Raw genomic sequence first — 14546 nt, 5'->3', positions numbered from 1 at the left:
GTACCTTTTTACACTGGAACACACAAAAAATGTTAATGTTTCAGTGTAAAAATTCATCTCACTATGAAAAAAGTCCTAATATTAGAACAGGTTGAAAAACTGGATCAGGAGGAGAAATCGGGGGGCAGGAGGGGAGGAGGGAAATAAGATTTTTATTGAAATTTTGAGCAAAAATTTCAAATTTTGAATACTTTCAACCTGCTGTACAGCAGGTAACTGTAGTCACTCAGAATTGGGACCATTTTGAAAATGTGTTATGTTTCCTCAAAACTGATGTTTTGCTTTGGTTTTGTAGCTTTTTGAGGAAAGAAACCACAAAATTTCAGAAATTTCCATAAATTGAAAACAAAATATCTTCCCCCCAACCCCACTTCCAAGATGGCCATGACTCCCCTCTACCCAGATGCTCACTCCTGCAGTGATTTCTCAAATGAAAGGCTGCTGTAACTTTTTCTAGGCACTAGGCCGGCTCACACCTCGTGGTTCCTCTACACAGAGAGCTGGGTTAATGTCAAGGCAACAGTGGGAGTAGGAACTGTAGCCAGGAGCAGAACTCAGGAACTTTCCACTTCTAGTCTCTTGCTCAGTCTTCTAGATCATACTGTCTCTCAGGGAAATTCCCTGGCTTTCCCTCCACTCCCATGATAAACAATTCACTGATGACTATTCAAATCATGTTCTAATAGACTCAAGCTTTATATTGTTAAGTGCCCCTAGGTCTCAAACTCAGTCATGTAAAGAACCCAAATAATGAATTTTGCAGCTAGACACTCTCTCTCTCTCTCTCTCTCACTGGAACTTCCTCCACTTTCAACATCTCTTTCCACGTGATCAGTGAAAGTGAGACTGCCTTATATATGTACTCATAGTACTTTGCTGGATTCCATATTGCTACATGTAGCTGAGATATATTTTCCTTCAATGCAAGTGCATGCCTCTCATAAACCAATAATGAGAATTCCACACATTAGAGAATGCTAGAGACCCTGACCAAGTTTAGTTGATGAGTTCAAATTTAAGGTCCTTATATATACACACACTCCACATATATAATGCAGCTAGACTGGCAAGGAAGCCCGTCTGTTCTCTCCATTGCATTCCTCCTTCTAAGAGGAGATACATTAAGGAGATGCAACAATAAGCTATCTGACAAGATTAATAGAATATAGGCTCTACAAGAGTGCAGTGTAGGGGAGGAAGAGAAAACAGCCGAGGCAAGTTGAGACAAGCGGGTGTGGGGGAGATGGAGAGAGAGAAGCATGGAAGGAGGCAAAATGATGTAACAGAATCATGGTCTGAGCATTGCCACCGTGTCTCTGTACAAGCACATTAGAGCTGGAAAGCTGGCTGTGCTTTAGGTTAGTTGCAAGGATTCTCCATCTTTTTCTTACTGCAAACCCTTTTGTAAGAGAAGAACCCTCCCATGGCCCCCTCCTACATTCTTCCCAACCCCCTATCACCTGGCTCTCTTAATACCTGTCTTAGAAGGCAACTATCACCATGATATCAATGCATCCAAAAACAATTAAGAAGCACTGAACATGCCCCATGAGACCGTGGCTATTGCCAGGCTCCCAGCTTCCAAAGTTTTTTAAAAAAAACATGGTCTTTTCTCTTTTTGCCTCCTGCTTTTCTCCTCCTAGTTCCCTCGCTGTGGGTTAGGCCCAAGGAAGGTACCACTGTTAAGCTAAGACGCTGTCATCACAGCACACCTGCCCAGGACAGGTAATTTGCAGCAGCCTGATATTAGCACTTCTGTGAAGTGTATCCATGAAGGCAAAATTCAAGCAGTTCTATGACAGTTATAGAAATCCACAGAACTCTTTGTTTCTATCATGGGATGCTGTGGCATTATTCTTTGATCATGATGCAATGCCAATAAATTTCTACACCTGATTGAAATATATGTAAAAATCAAGTCATCAATACTTAATGCCGGGTGCACTAAATCATAGTAAAATGAGTTTAGGGGAAAGGAATGGAACGTACAGTACATGGCATATAAAAAAAGACTCTGTTGGAGATATCTATATAGAGACAAATAGATATATTCTGTTCATGTTCTAGGAAGTCCTAGAGCAATAATAAGACTTTCCTCACATGAGACGCATACAATTTCTTTCCAGTGTATATTTATCATACATTTCACAGCCCGGTCGTAATCACAGATTAGCTGTTAGTAGTCCTCACCTTGTTATCCACAAAACAAACCCATATTTATTTTCCAGGAGTCTGTATTTATAGTCCACTTAATGTAGGCTTTCATATGCAACTCTTCTTTGTGCTATTGCATTTATGTACGTAAGTGATTTTTCTTGCGTCACTTGTTTTAAAGTGGCGGTGGCATATTAACCCTGCACATAATCTCCAGTGGAAATTTTCTCTGTTATTGTGCTTCTGTAACAATGATGGTGACCAGTATGTATACAAAGAAACAGATTTTCATCTCATTTCCACTGGTGTATATCAGGAGAATCTCCACTGAGAGGATAATCAGACCCAGGCAGTTAAAAATGGTTGCAAAAAGCATGTAAATAGTACTATGGGTAATGGATTTTTAAAAAGTTGATTGAAACTTTGAGGCACTGTCAAGTGGCTTAAGCTGAAACTTTGGATTTTCTAAAAGGTTTTTTTGTTTGTTTGTTTTACAAAATTGAATGTGAACAATTATGTTCTTATAGAAGATTTTCTGATTTGGTTCGATTCAATGGAAATATTTTTCTCTAATTTAAATCATCCCCTCACAGTTTTGGAAACCCACAGACATCAGAACTGTTCTAATGCATGAGCAACAGAGAATGAAACTGACTATCGCCCCAGTCCTGCAACACTTAGGTGTGAATAACTATAAATACATGAGTTATCCCCCTAAAGTTAATGGGCTCCTCACATTAATGGGCCAAGCATGTGACTAAGTGTTCGAAGGACTGGGGCCGACAGGCAGAAAATGAACTTGAACAGCCCAGTGAGTGATATAAATAAAGAAAACAACTGCCACAAATAGTGAAAAAGAAATTATGGTTTTTTAAACGATTTAGACCATGATCCTGCAAGGCAATTCTCTTGGGCAGACCCCTGATTGCAAAGGGAGTCTGGATGGCCATAAGGAAGTGCCTGCACAGATCAGATGAAAGGATCAAGGCATTAAATCACAATTATGTGTTATTAGAAACATAGATTAAGACAAAAAGAAAAGGAGGATTAGTGACACCTTAGAGACTAACCAATTTATTTGGGCATTTATTTGAGCATCCAATGAAGTGAGCTATACAGACTAACATGGCTGCTACTCTGAAACCATAGATTAAGACACATTTTTAAAGAAATCTGATTTTTCACCTTGACAGTGTCTCCCTCCAACCCACAAAGTGCTTTGTTTAATTAACATCCTGACTGGCCCATCATTTCAAAAGAGAACTAAGGAGAAATGTCATTCTTTAAAAGAATCAGATTGAATGTCACAAATATTTGCCCGATCTGGGTGTTAGAGACCAGTATAGCATTTTGCTATAGTAATATATTTTCATATAAATAACTTTATTATCTTATAGTACACGCTGTTTCCTTCAAGGTAGAGTAGACTTGGCTTACTGTTTCCAAAGTTTTATAATAAAAATATAAATGAATTATACGCAACTGTAATTCTGAGCTGATTTCTGTGTGAAAATGCACCAACCATTGGCTACTCAGCCATTTGAATTGTTCGATTATGCTGGCTAATATGAAAGAAACCATGTAGATCCTGTATAAGAAAAAGCAATATTTTGTAATAGACAACGATTTTAGTGAATATAATTTCAAAGTGCATTGAAATAAGAAGATATGCCCCCAAGACAAAGATGCCCAAACAAGAGTGAACTCAGTACAAGGGAGACCAGAGAAAGTAAAGCTATAAGTCTCCCAGTTGGTGATCTATAATTTGTTACCTGACAAAAACTGAACTAAAATTCACATGCTTCTGTCTGCCTTTCGAAATGTAAGAATCTTTGTAAAGTCAGATTTTTCTGAGTTTCTTATCCACTTTCAGTCAGGGGAAACAGTTGTTTCCTGTTTTGTTTTTTTAAAACACAAAAAGAAGAAGCAGTTGTGGAAACGTGGAAATCCAGTGTTCATCAGATGACACACTGAAACTTTACTCCAGTGTAGAGGGTCTATTCACTTAGATTCAGCAGAAACTTTCAGGCTGTTAAGATTTATTTATTCGTTGATCTGTTGCCTGCCTGAAAGCAAATGTTTGCTTTAACCGTAGCTGGCTTTGATGTACGTAAACATGCACTGGATGCTTAAAGCTTTCATGTGCAAGCTTCAGCCAAAAGAGAGGGTCAGATGTTCTGATGGAGGCAGCAGACAGGAGCTCTTCTGGGCAATTTTAAGCCAGTTTTTATCGTGAGCAATGAATTAGACTCTTTGAATGTAATGGTAACATTCTCTCATTTTTGGTTTTCTTCTGGCCAATTTTATTAATCATTCCTCTGAAAACACGGAAGCGTTCTCTCTCCACCAGCAGAGACAAGAAATCTTTCTCCCACTGGACATGTCATTTTTGATTTCCAGGCTTTCTAAAATCTTCTTGCCTTTGAAACCAGAACATCTTTTTAAGATGGGTTCAGAAATGGTTGGTGGGGTCCTCTGATCATCCATAACTCTGGCTCAACCATGAGTTGTGCTTGAGAAGGGAAAAACATTTTTATATTGTGTTTCATCCTCTGTGACATTCTTAAGATGTGTTATATGATTGGCAGCCTCAGTAGAATAGCCAAGATCTGAGTGAGCCATGGAGAATGAATGATCCCTTACTGCCAGATGTGGTCCCTCCACACCAGTGGCAAATTGGGAGAGCTGTATGTCAACAACTAGCCCAGTCTCCAGTTTTATCAGCCCAGTGCCTTTCAGCAGCACTAAATTCACTCCCTCCAAAGGGTTAGATAGAAAACTATTAAACCACCAACTGAGCAGTATCTATACAGTCCTGGATCTTTCCTTGAAAGATCTTGAAACCTGCCTTGAAGGGAGGAAAGGTGTTTTATTAGAATGTGATGCTGAGAGATTTAAATGTGTTTCTAAAGCTAATGCTAAAACACATTATATAGTACATAGGTTGGGGAAAGAGTGTCTGTACATGTGGGTATAGTGCTTATATTATCCACAAATACAAAGTTGGTTTTTTAAATGCCATATGCTGCAGAGAGTACATAATCAGCAATACCCCAAATTTAGGTGAATAGATTTATCAATACAGTTTAGAAATTAGAATCCGAATACTCAGGTACATCACTCATGAAAAGTTGTACAGAGCTTTGGTTGTTGCATCACAAACCTCTGAGACTGGGTGTTAACACACTCCTCAATGGCCATAACTATCAGTATCAGGGGAGCTGGAACAATTTGTAAAGTGGGGGTGCTGAGAGCCATTGAACCAAACTGAAAACCGTCTACCACTTCAAGTCAGGGGGTGCTGCCACACACCTAAGACAAGGGGTTGTGAACCCACCTAGGAGTTTTGGGACTGAGTGAGGGGAGGGCTTTTGCAGAGTATTGTTTTGGTGAAGCAGATAGGGTGAGGGAAGGGAGCACACAAGACAGAGCAAGGCAGAGGTAAGAAAACCAATGAGTAACCTTTGAGCATAATGTGATCCTGGAAAAAGCTAGAGAGAATTTTTGGAGTATGTTGGTTAAAGAGATCTGGGGCTGTACGCTAAGAAACTATTGCCTTTTTGCTTGGTTCCTCCTGTATTTGGAGAAGCAGGACTTTGAACATTCCTTGAAAGTAAACAAGATTGTAAAAATACTGGACACCATCACTTTCTACTTCCAACTAATCATCTGCACCAGGCCCCAAACTTTGGCTAACTGCTCAGGTCAGAAAGAGGCAATGACAAGGATCAATGTTATTGCATGGAATTCACTCAGTAGGGCAGGAAATTCCCTGCGGGAGAGATGGGATTTTAAATCTGCAGGACTGCAGTCAACCACCATTGGATGAGTTGGTCAACCAAGGTCTACTCAGCCCCCCCTCAGTTGCTGCCCAGGTGTGGAGAGCCCTTGGAACTTTTTGAGAAGAGTAGGGGACAGCCGCAGTGTCATAGTCAATATTGCCACTCATTTAACCAGCTTCTTAGCTCCCTCTTTCAGTGTCAGGCTGCATTTCTGAGGGCCGTCAATTCCCACCATCTCCAATAGGTGTTGAGGAGTCCTAAGCACCTTGCACGATTGAGCCCCTGTGGTCAGATATTCATCGTTCAGCAAGCACCGGTGGGGGCAGATTTTCCAGAAAGCTCAGCTCCCACTTAGGCACCTAAATAAGAGCCACATTTTCCAAAGTACTCAGCAACTCCCGTAGTGCCACAGATAGGCCAGATTTTCAGAGGAGTTCTGCATCCCGTGTGCACCAGACAGAAGACTTGGCCTTTACTGTCCAAGACAATCCAGGAATTGCTGCTGAATGCAAGATGGCCCCAACAATTGGCGATGCAGCATCAGTTTCTAACTCATCAGTTTGTAACTCATTGCAAAGGGTTTAAAATACCATGAAAGGCATGAAACAGGGGAAGGGGTAGCTCAACGGTTTGAGCATTGGCCTGCTAAACCCAGGATTGTGAGGTCAATCCTTGAGGGGGCCATTTAGGCATCTGGGGCAAAAACTGGGTGCTTTGAACAGGGGGGTTGGACTAGATGACCTCCTGAGGTCCCTTCTGATCCTGAAATTATGTAACAAGCAAGTTATACACTATAAATCAAGAAATTGAATTTCTGTTGATTCTTGCAGCATTATAAAAGTTATGTTAACATTCCAGGGCCTGTCATTTTAGTGCTCCCCAAACAATGTGCTTTCACTGATCTTAAAAAGTTTTATATTAAAACGTCAGTAAACCTCCTGAAAGTGCACACCGTATATTTATTGATACTATATTTAACTAACTGGTATTATGTCTTAGTCTTTATGTAACTGTTATAATGACATGATATAAAATTGATCTTTAGCTCTACCATATTTAGCAGTTGTAATAAAATGTGGGTTTGAAACATGCTGTATGATATAATTTATAGTTGCTTGAATAAATTTTTAAAAACCTGATTTGTTACTTTTTTCAGGAATAAAAGCATGGAATTTGTTTCAAAGGGTCATTGTTATTCCAAAGTCTTTGGGCAACATAATGCAGTCATGCAAATGATTATGAATACCTAAAATTATCAGTTTTAGCACATAATTCCCATTAGCCATGCACTGTTATTCACTATTCTCATTTCTCAGATGTGTGAGACACCCAGTTGGGGAGCAAAAACTATATCAATTAGGTGACCTATTGCACAACATGCATGGTGAATAGTCAAAGTGCAGAGTTCACGAGCAACCTAAAGTCTGAAAATTATTCATCCAAAATATTCAGTGAAGGTGAAATTCACGCCTGTGCAGAGGGACACCAGGAGGGCTTAGGCACCAGTTCAGCTCCATGTAAAGCCTCTTGTGAAGTTTTAATTGGTTATTAAATTGTGTATAGAGTTTGTGCTGTCTCTCAATAGGGTGCATTCTACTACAAATGCTTACTAGCCATAAATATGGTGCCGTCAGATTTCACCACCAATCTTTCTATAGTTCGTGTTTTTTCATAAAACCGTAGATGCTTGAATTAAGAGATTGCATGAAAATCTCATCTGCCATTTAAAGGGAGGGGGGGCTTTTCTACACTGGGATGCTCAAGAAACTTAATCTGAACTAGCTTTTAACAAGTGGATTAAACAAGCTGCATTAAACACTTTCCAAATGGTTTAAACTAATGAATTAGGTCTGATTTAATTCTGAATAAGAGCATCTACACAGAAGATTAACATAGTTTAACCAATCCAGTTTAAAAGTTAATTCAGGTTAACTTTCTGGAGCGTCCCTGTAAAAACAAGCCCTATATTTCTAGCCCTGATGGCTGCAGAGAACAGCTTGAAAATGTGACGTGAGTGTGACCTTAAGGCTCGAGCTAGAAGGCCTTTGAATAAAAAGAACGCTTAGTATTATTATTATGATTATTATTTCATGGTTTTTAAACTAATTACATGAAGTTTGGGGCCCTGACTCACGAGGTTTGAATGCTTGGGACTGGAAATACCGTGGCTATGACTAAGCAGGGCTGCCCAGAGTGGGGGGCAAGTAAAGGACCCACCGCCGCTTCTTCCGCTCCGGGTCTTCGGCGGCAATTCGGCAGCGGGGGTCCTTCTGCTCCATGTCTTCGGCGAAGTGCCCTGAACACCTGGAGTGGAAGGACCCCCGCCGCCAAAGACCCCAGGCCCCCTGAATCCCCTGGGCGGCCCTGTGACTAAGGCTACAATTTCGTCACAGAGGTCACGGAATCCGTGACTTCCAAAGGCCTCTGTGACTTCAGCCCTGGTGGCTGAGAGCTGCAGGTTCCCACCACCTCCCACAGTGGCAGGGAGCTGTGAGGTACCCCCGCCGCCAGAGACAGCGGGCCCTCAAGCTCCGAACCACCATGGGCAGTGGAGGTACCCCACAGCTCCCCATCTGTGTGGTGGGGCAGGGGGACCTCTGCAGCTCTGAGCCCCCACAGGTGGGGGGGGCGCGAGAGCTCCCAGCCACCCTGCAGCTGCCCAGCCCCCTCCTGTTTTATCAGGGATATTTTTAGTAAAAGTCAGGGACAGGTCACAGTTTCCGTGAATTTTTCTTTATTGCCCATGACCTATCTTAGTAAAAATATCCTTAGCTATGACCCCAAAACATCAGGGTTCATTGTGAATGAGTCACTAGAATAACCGGGGCTAAAATCATAACTAATATTATTTGTAAAAAATAGTCTGACCAGATCCATTGCAGAGTCATTTTTCATCTTGTTCCTTGTTAAAATTCTGTGATTCATATCCCACAGCACTGTAGTAACTGTAGCCGCAGTGGTATTCCTACCTTCCCAGGAAGGAACACCAATGCCCTGAAACCAGAGAGGCTGTGGTCCCAGACTATGCTGGCCAAGGGTTCCTTTAGCCTCCTATAGCGGACAAGATAAGAGGATACCAGCTTGCTAACTGCTGCCACCTAACAGAGTTAGCCTGTTAGCTGTGCTTATGGAACCAGGGGGCATAGGTTCAATTCCTGCTGATGACCCACCCAGAGAAGTGTTATAAATGCATGTGTGTGGCTCCAAATGACATCAAGTATTATCCTTGAATGGAAATTAAAGACTGATTTCTACATGCGTGCAGAAGTGAGAGGTGGAAAAGACCTGTTGGGCCACCTAGACCACCCCTTGCCAAGACATGATAATATTCTCCAATGCTTTGTCTTCTAATGACTCAGGTGATGAGGATCCAATGACATCCTTTGGAAACACAATTCCACAGTCCAGTAGAAACCAGACAGATATTCATAAAACATTCCAATTATCCAACCACATTTTCCTTTGCTAGACTTTCTTGACTCTGATCCACCACTTCCACTGGTTCCTGGCAGTGTAGGGTGAGAAAGAACATTGGCCCATTTGTCATGCTCTTTCAAAGACGAATTGTGGAGTGCCGATAGCATCACACATCCATAAATTTCACCAATGGTTCAATGATTTGAAGAAGAACAGGAAGTGGGAATTCCACATGCAAATCAAGGGGAATATCTGGGCCTACAGCAAAAAGATATGAAACAATTCTGGTAAGAACAATAGAGTAATGGGTGGAATTTTCTAATGATGAGGTTATTCCCCGCTGTTACTGAATTAATTAAAGGGCGGGGGGGGGGGAATCAACAGAGCATCCAAACTTCACTGCAGCGGATAGCTTAAGAATCTAAGCAGCAGGTTTGAAATACCTTCGGACAGATCCCCAGTTGGAGTAAAGTCTCATAGCTCCATCAAGTCAACGGACAATTTATACCAGCTGAGGAGCTAAGGCCATGAGAGAGAGAGATGTGGAGCCCTGTAGTGTCAATTCATCTCTTCATCCTTCTGAGATGGACAAACTGAGAACAATACTATGGGGTCAGTTCTTTCCCCGCAGGCATAGGCGTCGACTCCATGGGTGCTCCAGGGCAGGAGCACCCAGGGAAAAGAAATAATGGGTGCTCAGCACCCACTGGCAGGACCCGCCAATCGGCCTCTCCCCTTTCCCCCCAGTGCCTCCCGCCCACGGGGGATCAGCTGTTCAGTGGTGTGCAGGAGGCACTGGCGGGAAGGGGGTGGAGCACGCTTGTGGGAGGTGATGAGAATGGGGTGGGAAGAGGCAGGGCAGGGGTGGGGCATTGGGGGAAGGGTTGGAGTGGGGGTAGAGTCTGGGGCTGAGTATGGGCCAAGCACCCCTGGGGAAAATTAGAAAGACGGCACCTGTGCCCACAGGTAAAACTCGCTTCTATTAAAGTCAGTAAGGGTGAATGGGTGTCCTGTGCAGCTTTTCAGGGCACAAGTGCTTATGTACATTAAACTCATGGACTAAGATTATAAATCCAGAAGGGATCATTGTGGTGATCTGATCTGACCTCCTGCATAACTCAGGCTGGAGAATTCCCCTATATTAATTTCTCTTTGAATGAGAGCATGTCTTTTGTGGGGGAGAAGATGGGGGGGAGAGCGTAATCCAGTCATGTTTTTAAAATTGCCACCACGACCCTTGATAAATTACTCCAGTAATTAGTAACTCAATGTTAAAAACTTTAATTTTATTTCCAGTCTGACATCAACTTCCTGTCTTTGGACCATGCTATACTTTTGTCCATTCAACTGAAGAGCCCGTTATCAAAGTTTTGTTCCCCTTGTAGGTCCTTATGGACTATACTCAAGTCACCCCTTTACCATCTCTTAGTTACATTAAATTTACTCCCATACAGCTGTGTGTAGCTTTGGCCCTTTGATCTTGTGGCTCATTCACAAACACTTTTGTTGTGAATATTTGATATTCAGAATTCAAGCAGTTGTGACTGGACACATAGAAACATAGCATATGGTTTTTAATTGGGACCCCAAATCAGCATCTTGTTAACTTTACTCATATGCTTAATCTCATCCCTGTTCAGCAAAGCATTTAAATACGTGCTTCACGACACTACACACACAAGTAGCCTCAGAAGTCAGAGCTGTGCCAATTCAGACAAGCTGAGAATCTCGCCTAATATCTGTAGTTCAAAAATAGGATTTCCAGTTCTTTTTAAAGAGGAGATCAGATTAGTCGTAGCAGTAGTATTGAAAAAGAAAGAAAAAGCCCTCCAAGCTAGTTGACTGTCCCAGAGAGTTGGTTGTTTTAAGGAGGCACATGGTAAAGGGCCAAGTAGATATTTTCTTTAAAACAAAAAATACAAATTATGGATGGGACAAGTGCTATACGTAAGAAAAAAAAATCAAATGCACAAATAGAAATGAGGAGATCACTGGCTAGGCCAGCAGTGGGCAAACTATGGCCTGCGGGCCACAACCGGTCCACGGGACCGTCCTGCCCAGCCCTTGAACGCCCGGTCAGGGAGGCTAGCCCCTAGCCCCTCCCCCGCTGTCCGCCCTCCCCCACAGCCTCAACTCGCCACACTGCCAGCGCTCTGGCCCACCACTCCAGCCGGGCAGGGGGGCTGTGAGCTCCTGCTGCTCTGAGCAGCATGGTAAAGGAGCGGAGGGCCAGGGGGTTGGATAAGGGGCAGGGGGTCCCGGGGGGCAGTCAGGGGACAGGGGGTGGTTGGATGGGGCAGAGGTTCTGGGGGGAGGTGGTCAGGGGAGGGGGAACAGGTGGCGGTTGGATAGGCATGGGAGTCTGGGGGGGCCTGTCAGAGAGCGGGGGGTGTGGATGGGGTCAGGGCAGCCAGGGGACAGGGAACAGGTAGGATTGGATAGGGGGTGAGGTCCCGGGGGGACAGTTGGGGTGGGGGGTCCAGGAGGGGGCGGTCAGGGGACAAGTAGCAGGGGGGTTGGATGGGTCGGGGGTTCTGAGGGGGGCAGTCAGGGGGCGGGAAGTGGGAGGGGGCAGGGAGGGGGCAGGGGCCAGGCTGTTTGGGGAGGCACAGCCTTCCCTACCCAGCCCTTCATACAGTTTCGCAACCCCTATGTGGCCCTTGGGCCAAAAAGTTTGCTCACCCCTGGGCTAGGCAGTGGTACTGCAGAAGAGGATTTGGGGGTTATAGTAAATCAGAAACTAAATACGAGTGAGCAATGTGTTGTTGAAAAGGGAAATGTCCTCCTGGAATGTATTAACAAGAATGTTGTACGTAGGTGGTAACTGATCCACTCTGGTTGGCACTGGTGAGGGCTCATTTGGAGTACTGGGTCTAATTCTGGGCACCGCACTTGAAGGTGTGGATAAATTACAGAGGGTCCAGAGGATACCAACAACAGTGATAAAAGGTTTAGAAAACCTGACCTCTGAGGAAAGATTGCAAACATTGGGCCTGTTTAGTCTAAAGAAGAGAAGAGGGGTGGTGGTGGGGGAACTGAACAGTCTTCAAATATGTAAAAGGTTGTTAGAAAGAGGATGGTGATCACCTGCTCTCTAGGTCCATCAAGGGCAGGACAAGATGTAATCAGTTCAATTTTAAGCAAGGGAGATTTAGGTTAGATATTAAGAAAAGCTTTCCAACTACAAGGATGGCTGAGTACTGGAACAGGTTACCTAGGGAAGTTGTGGAATCCCCATCATTGGGGGGAGTTTAAGAGCATGTTGGATGACTATCTGTGAGGGATGGTCTAGGTGTACTTAATCCTTCCTTAGCATGGGGAGGATGGACTAGATGACTTCTTGAGGTCCCTTCCAGACCTACTTTTCTATTATCCTAAATCCGTGATACTCAGACCTCAGTGGTTCAGGAGCCAAATTAGTGATTAACATTATCCAAAAGAGCCATTGTAGTGTAAAGTCATTGCTTCATTGACGATTTATATATATTCTCACAGCAAAATGACTAACCAAGTATTATTTTCTCAACTATAATTGGTTAATAACATAGTAAAAGCACTCTGCTTGGTTAATAATTAAACTACCCAGTGTTTTAATATCATGGGCTGCAAAGAGCCACAGGAGACACATTAAAAAACTACTTGCGACTCGCAAATCTCAGTCTGAGTATCACTGTCCAAAATTGTATGCTGTTAATCTTTAGGAATTTCCCAGGTAACTTCCTCCTAGAAGAGTGCCATACTGTACCAGCCGCAGGAACCTCAATTGCCCAGATAAGATGTGTATTGATAATATGGGTCAATATCTCAAAGACGTAACTGCACTGATGTGAAGGGATACATTTTGTCCATCCTTTTCAAGGGGTTGGCATGATTTTCAAGCAGGAAAGTGGTTGTGTTTGTGGAGGCTGGGAACAGGAAATGATGGTGTAGCTGAAGACGGTGATGTAACCACAACATACTGGAGCTAACTTCTAAGTTAGTGCAATTCCTGAATCTTGCAGTATTCTGATGCAGAAGACTGGAAATTCCTCAGCAGCATCATTTAAACTAAACATGGGGGGGAGGGGCAGAGGGGTTAATGAATTAAGCATGGAAGAGTAATGTAATCAGCACACAGGCCTCTGCATTAATCAGGTACAAATGAGCACAGTAGTCCAGAGAGAAACCAGAGGATCTGGCCATCTGGGACTTTCACCTCCCGAGATGGTGTAAACCAGTGTATCTGCTCTGTCATGCACAACCTACTCACCAGTCCCACCCAGTGTAGGTGTGCAGCTAGGGAATGTTTGCTCTTGGGCTCTCCTAAATTACCAGAACAACTCATGGGGGCCATAGGAAGCCTGGCATAAATTACTGTAGCCTCAAGGCTGCTTGAATTTACTCCAAGGCGTTGAACCAGTCCTCAGCTGAACCCGGCATCAGGGACACACAAAGGATTTGAAGGCTAAGCCACTCTAGTCCTTTTTCTAATTGCCTCCAGACCTTTATCAAATAATATTCCCAAATCATTGTATTCAAACCATTTCATCTTTTCCTGCTCTGCCTTCATCTACAATAAACAAGGGTCCCCCAGCATGCCACTAATCCCTGAGGTATGAGACACAGGAACAAAAAACCAGCCAGGCTGGTTCTTGCTTTCTCATTTTTTCCCATCATGGGCTTCCACAACCTGCTCTTCAATGACAATGAATATTTTTCATTTCCTTCCCCGTCATCCCCTTTCATGTTGGGGCATGACATTATGGGCAGTTACAAGAGACTCCATCATGGAAAGTTAGAGTTCAACTTGTTTCTGTAGGAGCATGCTACTCCCAGCGTAACTGGAACAAAGTCAGAGAACAATCAGTCTGACAGAGCTACCATCTCTTTACAAAGCTGATCCAGAAAGGAAATTTGGAGGGTTGCCCCGACTATCCCACACACTGAAACTATGTCTACACACTAACATTGTATGTGAAAGTTACTATTGTAAGTTCCCTATTAAAGGACCTAAATCCACACTGTGTAGAGGTCAAGCACAGGCGTTTATTACGTACAGCGCTGACGGAGTATCACCTTGCTTATTAGGCTCAGAGACACTGTCAATCAATTGATTACAATGGAATATATGGATTTTCCATGGGCGGGGGAAAGTGATGGGGTAGGCAGTCCCACACCCTCGGATAGGTCTAGTAGCAAGACATGATAGCACAG

Source organism: Caretta caretta, chromosome 16 (genome assembly GCF_965140235.1).
Source record: "Caretta caretta isolate rCarCar2 chromosome 16, rCarCar1.hap1, whole genome shotgun sequence".
NCBI classification, from domain to species: domain Eukaryota; kingdom Metazoa; phylum Chordata; order Testudines; family Cheloniidae; genus Caretta; species Caretta caretta.
The sequence above is the reverse complement of the archived record's forward strand: the minus strand, read 5'-3'. Positions refer to the sequence as shown.